Source organism: Cibotium barometz, chromosome 11 (genome assembly GCF_041138505.1).
Source record: "Cibotium barometz isolate CiBa-2024 chromosome 11, ASM4113850v1, whole genome shotgun sequence".
Taxonomy (NCBI): Eukaryota; Viridiplantae; Streptophyta; class Polypodiopsida; order Cyatheales; family Cibotiaceae; genus Cibotium; species Cibotium barometz.
In genome coordinates this window covers 22453898-22462101 of record NC_141056.1, presented here as the reverse complement: position 1 = coordinate 22462101, position 8204 = coordinate 22453898, and the positions used below count along the sequence as shown (strand labels likewise).

General features: G+C 34.4%; 1 long non-coding RNA gene across 1 annotated transcript; it reads right to left on the bottom strand.

Moving 5' to 3' along the window:
- Positions 1–2778: 2778 nt before the first annotated feature.
- Positions 2779–3842, bottom strand: LOC147633911 (uncharacterized). The gene is made up of 2 exons (XR_015266866.1): positions 3473–3842; positions 2779–3206 (listed from the first exon to the last, which is right to left on the bottom strand). It is a non-coding gene; the product is annotated as an uncharacterized LOC147633911 (long non-coding RNA).
- Positions 3843–8204: the final 4362 nt, after the last annotated feature.

Here is an 8204-nt window from a genome sequence, read left to right as displayed (position 1 = left end):
CCTGGCAACAGAGACATTGGGAGTATTCGAAACCACTTTCATCAAAGGTTGGAATAACCCAAACATTTTAAAGGCCTAGTCATTAGAGGCCTATTCTTATGGATGAAATCCCAAGCAATCATTAGAGGACTATTCTTATGGATGAAATCTCAAGCAATTACTCATTAGAGGCCTATTCTTATGGATGAAATCTCAAGCAATTACTCATTAGAGGTCTATTCTTATGGATGAAATCCCAAGCAATCAAGTAGACTCTTTCAAGTTTTGCAACTCATCTTGCCAAACAAAAGCATCTACTTGTCAAACCCAAAACCCATGGAGACTCCAAATTGACCTTTTTTAAAATCTCTAATTAGATTAACGTGCACAATGGTGTCTCTTTCTCTCCTTTTAGGATGCCATCCTAACTCCTTTATTAGATAAAACGATAAACAAGCACACACTTTATGGTGAAAATGTACTTAAGAAACATGCAACTGAGAGATCTACTAACTTCTCCAATTAAGGGGCTCCTTAACTATAACCCTAATAAAAAGCAAGAGTAGAATAGATACATGTGCTCATGCAACCCATCATGAACGCTAATAAAAAGCAAGATTAAAATATATAAGCATGCTCATGCAACCCATATTTAACCCTAATAAGTTGTACGGTTAGAACATATCCGCATGTTCATGTAACCCATATTTAACCACATCTACATGTTCATGCAACCCATCTTCTGATCATATCCACATCTTCATTGAGGTCACATATTCACAATTAAGGTCACACCTTCCCTTAGTCCATCCTTTAATTTGCATGGCCCCATCCCTCCCTACCATTATGCCCATCGTCCCCCTAGGTCTCCCCCCAACTAGATATCACGTGCCATCATATGAATGCACCCTCTCCAAACTCTAATCTCTCAACAAAAGCATGGCTCTAAGAGGGAGAGAGAAAAAATGGGGGGGAGAAATATTATTAGTAATGGAGATGAGAGAGAGAGAGAGAGAGAGAGAGAGAGAGAGAGAGAGAGAGAGAGAGAGAGAGAGAGAGAGAGAGAGAGGGAGGGACGGAGGGAGGGATGTTGACAGAAAAAGACACTAGACTTTCTTTGGATGGAGAAATAGAAAAAGACACTAGACTTTCTGTGGATGGAGAAATAGAAAAAGACACTAAACTTTCTCTGGATGGAGAAATAGACATGAGGGACATAATGCTATTCTTTAACTAGAGAGGGAGAGGTAGAGAGCTCAACTCTTCAAGACATGGACAATCGATGCACCTACCCCACACCAGTCATGTGCCTGGAGAGAGAGAGACATGCAATGTTTGTGGGAAGAGAGAGAGAGAGCTAGGAAAGTAGCCATGCATGAGCAACATGGTGCCAAATGAAGGTGCAATATGCAAACTTACCAAAACTTGCTGAAATCTTACTATCATTAAGCTTTAAAACCTTACATGAATTCCAATTTCGTAAGGCTCCATGATATCTTCTTTAATTAATATTTCACATACAACAATTATGAGAAGACCATATTAATTGGAACCTAACATGTCCACAAGCTATGAGAAGACCGTATTAAATGGAGCTTAACATGTCCCATATATATTAACTAGAACCTAACATGTCCACAGCTTAAGAGGCTTGAAAAAACTTTCTAGAATTAAGGCCATGCTTTGGTGAGACCTAGACAATCACAACACATACTACAAAGGAACTCAACTTTTAATCTAGTGCTCCCCTTAAATCTATGTAAAATATGTATGTAGCAGATTAAATTTGTGGGAGAACATTTAAACAAATTCTATGATGAAAAACATAACAAAGCATTCATGCTTAAATCTAGGAAAAATAAAACAAAGCTCTAGATCTTTAAAACAAACCCTTCACATCCTAGCTTATAATTTCAACATAAAAAAGTACTACTTTAAATCAAACGCCCTTGATTAAAGTTCCAAAGGAGATACCTTATGAGACTAATCCTTATTTTAAACCTAAGAGCAATGATAGAAATGAGAATATCAAAATATTTTTTCTAGTTCGAGTTTATATTTTTAACTGCATTGTTCATGCAATAAATGTGTTTCAAAATGTTCCTTTTTTCCCACTTTGCAATGCTATGGTTTAGATCTTATCTCCATGATCATGCATAATATTTATGAAGTCAAATTTTAAGAATTTATGATTAAAGCTAGAGGCATATGCAAAATGGATCAAAATTTAGCCATAGCATAAAATTGTAACTGCTCGCAATATTGTGGTAGTACAAATTCTTTTAAAGATGAAACTTTTATTTTTTGAATGTGGCTTGATTTTATCATCGATCAAGAGCTATAAGTCATTTGACTCTCTTAGATCAGCACCCGTAAAAATAAGCTAATATAATTGTGCATTCCAAGGATTCATGTCAAGTTTTTTAAAATCAATTTTGGAGGTTCTAAAGTGTCTCTCAATGATTTTTGATATTGTCAAAATATCTAAAAGCAATGCACGCAAAATTTTTCAAGTTGAAAATTTAAAGGTGTCCTATCACATTGTAATCTTTCGTTCTAGAGCTTAACTGTACTTGCACAAGGTGCCTTGCAATCATTTTCAATAGCCATCACTTTAAAAGGAAGATCAAATATGTAAATAACTTCATCAAATGCTAATCAAAATACTGACCACGCAAGATGATAAGGTTGAATTATGCATGGTTTATCTATTCTTGGCTTGGAGGTGTTACAACTAATAATAGCTTTTTTTAAAAAGCATGGTGTCTAAAATGATGATGACCAAATTAACGTTTAAAGTAAGCCAAATGGTCAGGTTTGCCATACCTCTTTTTTATATAAAAATGATCACGCTATTATGTCATTATGTCATAAAATTATATGTTGCCTTATAGATTCAATCCTCATGATTTTATCTTCTACATACATTTTGCACATATTTTATGAGGAACAAGTTGATCGGGGGACGCCCAAAGCGGAGAGACCAAAATGTCCGCCACCCATCGCTCTCGGTTAGGACGAGGACCCTTTCTAGCTGACAAGGAGAACCTTTCCACCTCGGCTCTGCTTCTCCGATTCTGCGATGGGGCTGCTATACGAAGTCCTCCAACACGAACTTTTGACCGGAGAGGGGTGTGATGACCTGCTGCTCGAAGAGCTTCATCACCTCCGTCGCAACATGGGCTTGCTTGGCAGCAGTGGGGATGCAGTTGGGAAGCAACCACCACCTAAAAAATTACCAAATGATAACTCACCTTTTAAGAAAAATTACCATTAGGGTTTTTCTATAAGCCTATATGATGCATGCTTAACAAGGCTCAAATTGATAACTTGAGGCTCACCAAGTAGAAAGCACTATAATATCTTGCTATTTTTTCCAAATTCTCTCAATAACCGATAGAAATAGCTTTAATTTTTTGAAATGAAGAGATCTTTGGAAACTTTAAGATCTAGAAAATTACCAAATTGTAACTCAAAATTTGGAATATGTTACCAATGGTAATTTTATGAAAATCTCAAATTTATACTATGCTTGCACACCCCTCATCAGCTCCACCACGTTCAACGTGATGTCCCAGCCCAATAGCACACCGTATATGAACACCTTGCCACCGTCTCTCACAGTGGCGACCACAGTCTAGATGATGTGACATGCGCACGCAGACACACACACACACACACATGGCAATAATCAGCAATGCTATTCTAAGGATATTAAGACCAATTATACGAATTCAGGCGAATTGCTCAAATTATGTGCGTATGTAGCTAATTAAATGAGGAGACCTTTGGCTTCCGAGTTGATAACTTTGTCTGCTTTTGAGAGCCTTGAGCTCGTCTTTCCACGTGTCCCGCCGCCACACGACGTTGATGGTCTTGATACCCCGGTCCGGGGTCCCCAATGTTTGGCGAGCTGGATGAGCTGAAGACTCTTAAAGGTCTCAACATCAAGATAATGAAATTCAGATAAGAGAAGTAAGCATTTGTCCTTAGAAGAAATCCCCTCATTGTACATGTAAGACTCTCTGGAGTAATCCCAAGAATCTAGAAAGGAAAAAATCTTTAGAAGACCTCATTAGGTTATATGGGGGGTGGAGGAATTCGACTTGCTCAGAGTTTCGACTAGAAAGCTATGATGTCTCGTCGAGGTTGCAATGGTTTACACTATTTTGAATATGAATATAATGCATGCTGCTTGAATCTATATCTTGAAATTAATGTTTAGAAATGTGATGTGTATACATGTGTTGTTTGTGGAAGCTTATGAAGGTACCACACATGTTCATGGATTACCACGGATTACCATGTGAATGGCATCCGTGGGGTGCATGGGTGTGCTCCTAGCATGATTGGTGTGATGGACAAGGAAGCGACTCCAGAGTGAAGTGCATGGTGGTTAAGTATGCGTACTAGTACTGGTAGGGATCCATAGACCTATCCTGGTAGGGTGGAAGGCTAGATCCATGGGATTAGATGGAGCTAGGCTTAGGATTGGATGGAGCTAGGCTAAGTATATGGATCTCATAGGAAAAAGGATCAAACACTAGAAAAAGTGGGTGGCGAGTGTTTTGCAAAATGCAACCAAATTATATTTTTAGAACGAGAAATGTGGGATGAGTAGTCTAGACCATTAATAGTCGTGAATGAAGATAGAGAAATTACCTTCATAATCGAGGAGTCAGAACATCTTGTTGAGCCTCAAAGAGCTACTCGCGATGTGACATACTCATGAGAACTATGAAGGGAAAACACCTAGAGGAAGCTTTCACTTTTCTATATGTAAGGATTGTTCTAGTTAGACTTAGGAGAGCTGACAAAATAGCCAAGTGTCATGATACTATGATATGAGGCTACTTTACCCTTAGTGCACTTTTTTAGTGACAAAATATTGTATAAATAGAGGGTAGGGGTCTCATAACTAGAGCAAAGCTAGGTTTAGATTCAAGCATATGATATTAGATGTGATTTAATCATGTGATACACAACCTCGAACCAAAACTTATAGTATTGTACATTGTGTCTTTCTTTTAGATGGAGAAATAGGTGATGAGGTCAAGCATCCATAGATTATCTATAGAGGATGATATGATAGCCTTTGCCTTCAAGAATCTCCTTTCTTTAACTCATTATGTGTAGACCGAGTCGTCTTAGCAAGAAACTTTGAGAACCACTACTTGTTGTCAATGATTGTATATTAGAGACGTAGGTGGTACTTGTGATATTAGATCATATCACCTTGCAGCTAGGATGAGAGGTTGGTAGAACATTTCTCTTGCAATGATACTCATTCAATTGGACATTGTTAGAGGGATAGTGCTCTACGGACCTCTGGCACAATCTCAGAGTCTAATGTTTGACATATAGAACTCTTAGAAGCTATTTTCCTTGTCACAGGATTTCAATTGCTAGCCAAGCCCTCTGATCGTGTTTACTATGACATGTGTATCTATATGTATTGCTACTTCATGACAGCAAGACGATGGCTTGATGTTCTATTTCATTGTACTTAAATTAAAATTTTGGAATATAAAGTTTAAAATTTGTAGAGGAATATAGTATTCGTGGGCAGAAGCCTTTGTTTCCCTTGATGTATATTAATTTAGCCAAGTAGAAGCCATGATTAAGGAAATTTTAAACTTTGTAAAGGAATATATGTAAGATTCCTCCTCAGCCTGAACAATAAATAAGCCTTTACTTCAATCCCCTGTAATCATTCCCTATTTCTGAATAGAAGAAAATATTATTTTTTCTTGTTTTTACCTAGTGAGATGAAAACTTTTAGAGAGTGGTAATTCAATATTGAGATATTTTTGGATATATAAATTCTACAAATATAAAAAATATGTTTCCTTAAAACAAAAAATCAAAATAAATTTTCCAAGGTGCATTAGGAATCAATTAAAAACGATTTAAAAGACCTTAGCCTAAGGGTTAAGATTTTCTGAATTTTTTGGATTATGGTCCAATTAAGGTTCCTGTGGACCAATAAGATTAATCCAAGTGTTGGGATGAGATAAATCCAATGAATAAAAGAAAGCACCCAAAAATGAGTAAATACCCACATAAGATGCAGAGTTGGCTGAGTACAAGATTTATTAGTTAAAAATTATGAAATATTACTAAAAAAATGAGATATTTTGGAGTAATCATACCATTTTGACACCTGAGGCACCTATTTTACACATGTGAAGGAGTTTTAAACTCAAAAATATTAAGATATTTTTATCTCTCCTCTCTCCTAGATCAAACCAAATAAAAAAGGGAGCCAAACTGGTCCAAATCTTGTCCAAATTCAACCAAACTGAAGCTAAAAAATTCTAGAACTTAGTTGGACTCAGTTAGTGGCCTCCCTCACCGATAAATAGACCCTCATTCTTTTGTATTCTCATCTGTGAACTAGACCATGCTAGTATTACTCTAAAATAAGCATATTTTCTATTATCCTCTAAAAATCCTCTACAATTTGGAGAGATTGGAGTTTTTCTCTCTCTTCAACCTTCTTTGAAGCCTTCCTCAACATACTAACCAATTGATTGGTTGGGGGCCTCTCCTAAGACTAGAGAATCAAGCAAAACAAGAGGTAAGGTGTAACTTTATGATTTTTCTTAATCTTCTAAATGTTTTTCACTTCTCAACCCCTCTCAAGCTTGAGAAGTATTCAATTGAATGGTTCTTCAATGCAAATGAAACTCTCTAATAAATTTTATTGATTAATCACATAAAGTTTATATTTATGCTTAAATTAAAATATTTTTTAAGCATATCTCTTCCTCTCCCAAAGAATGGTCATTCCTATGACCAATTCTATATTCAAATGATGCTTCTCATGGAGCAATTTTTAATTCTAAAAGTAAACTCTATGCTCGTTGAATTAGAGGAGGCCAAAGAAATGACTTTTTATGCTTTTATGTTACTTAAATTATGATAAACTTAGGGATTAAATCCATAAATTGGATATTAGTCCAAATGATAGTTATTCTATCATATTGTATTACTAAACCTTATGCTTTTCAAAATTATTAAAAATTATCAGTAATAGCAAGCAGAGCTATGGTAAAATTTTTAAAAATTAATACATAAATCATTTTTATGCATAATGTGAAAAGAGGACTTCCTACCATATTCTAAGATTAGTCATCCTAGGTTGAATGAATAATTCTCATCATATTCATGAAAAATTAATTTTTAATAATTATACATAAATAGTCAATTAGAGAAAAAGAGAAATTTCTAGTAATTTCATTTTTATGATAAAAGAGGAACTCCCATGATAATGGAGATCCATGTATTCCAATGGAGAAAGAGAAAAATTGGAATATCAAAATAATGGATATTTTATTTAAAATTAAAGAATAATTTTAGTTAAATTTATTTTTATGCATAAATAAATTTAAATGATGAAAGAGAAATTCTCACCATATTTGGAATTTAATCATTTAAATAAGAAAAGTGGAATTTCTAGTATAATGAAATTAATGGATATTTTTATTTAATTTTTAAGAGAAAATTTAGTTAAATGCATGAATATATTTAAATGATGAAAGAGGAATCTCCACCATATTTAGAATTCAATCATTTAAATGAAAAAAGTGGAATTCTTGCCATATTAGGATTAATGGATATTTTTATGAAATTTTCAAGAGAAATTTTAGTTAAAATTATTTTATGCATGAATAGATTTAAATGATGAAAGAGGAATTCCCATGATATTTGGAATTCAATCATTTAAATGGAAAAAGAAGAATTCTTAGTATATTTGGAATATTGAATATTTTTATTTAATTTAAAGAGAAATTTTAGATAGATTTAATTTATGATAAAAGAGGAATTCCCATGACATTTGGATTGCACTCATTAAATGGGAAAAGGAGGTATTTCAAGTTTATTCAAAAAAATAGATATTGGTATTTAGTTAAAAGAAGATTTTTTATGATATTTAAGAAAAGAAGGATTTGAATTAATTTTTAGTGTCAAAAGATGAATTTTCACCATAATTCTACCTAGGGAATTAAGGTTGAGAAATTAAATGGTAGAAAGAATATCTTTAGATATTTTATTTGGTTAAATCACTAAATTGGTATTTACCCAAAACTAGATGCTTATCTGAAGGAATCCTTGCATGGAGTATCCTTAAGGTTTGAGAACAGTTCTCATATTCTCCCAAATAAGATGGTAAGGTTTTCATTGTATGCTTACTTCTAGGAGAAACAATTGTTTGAACTTCC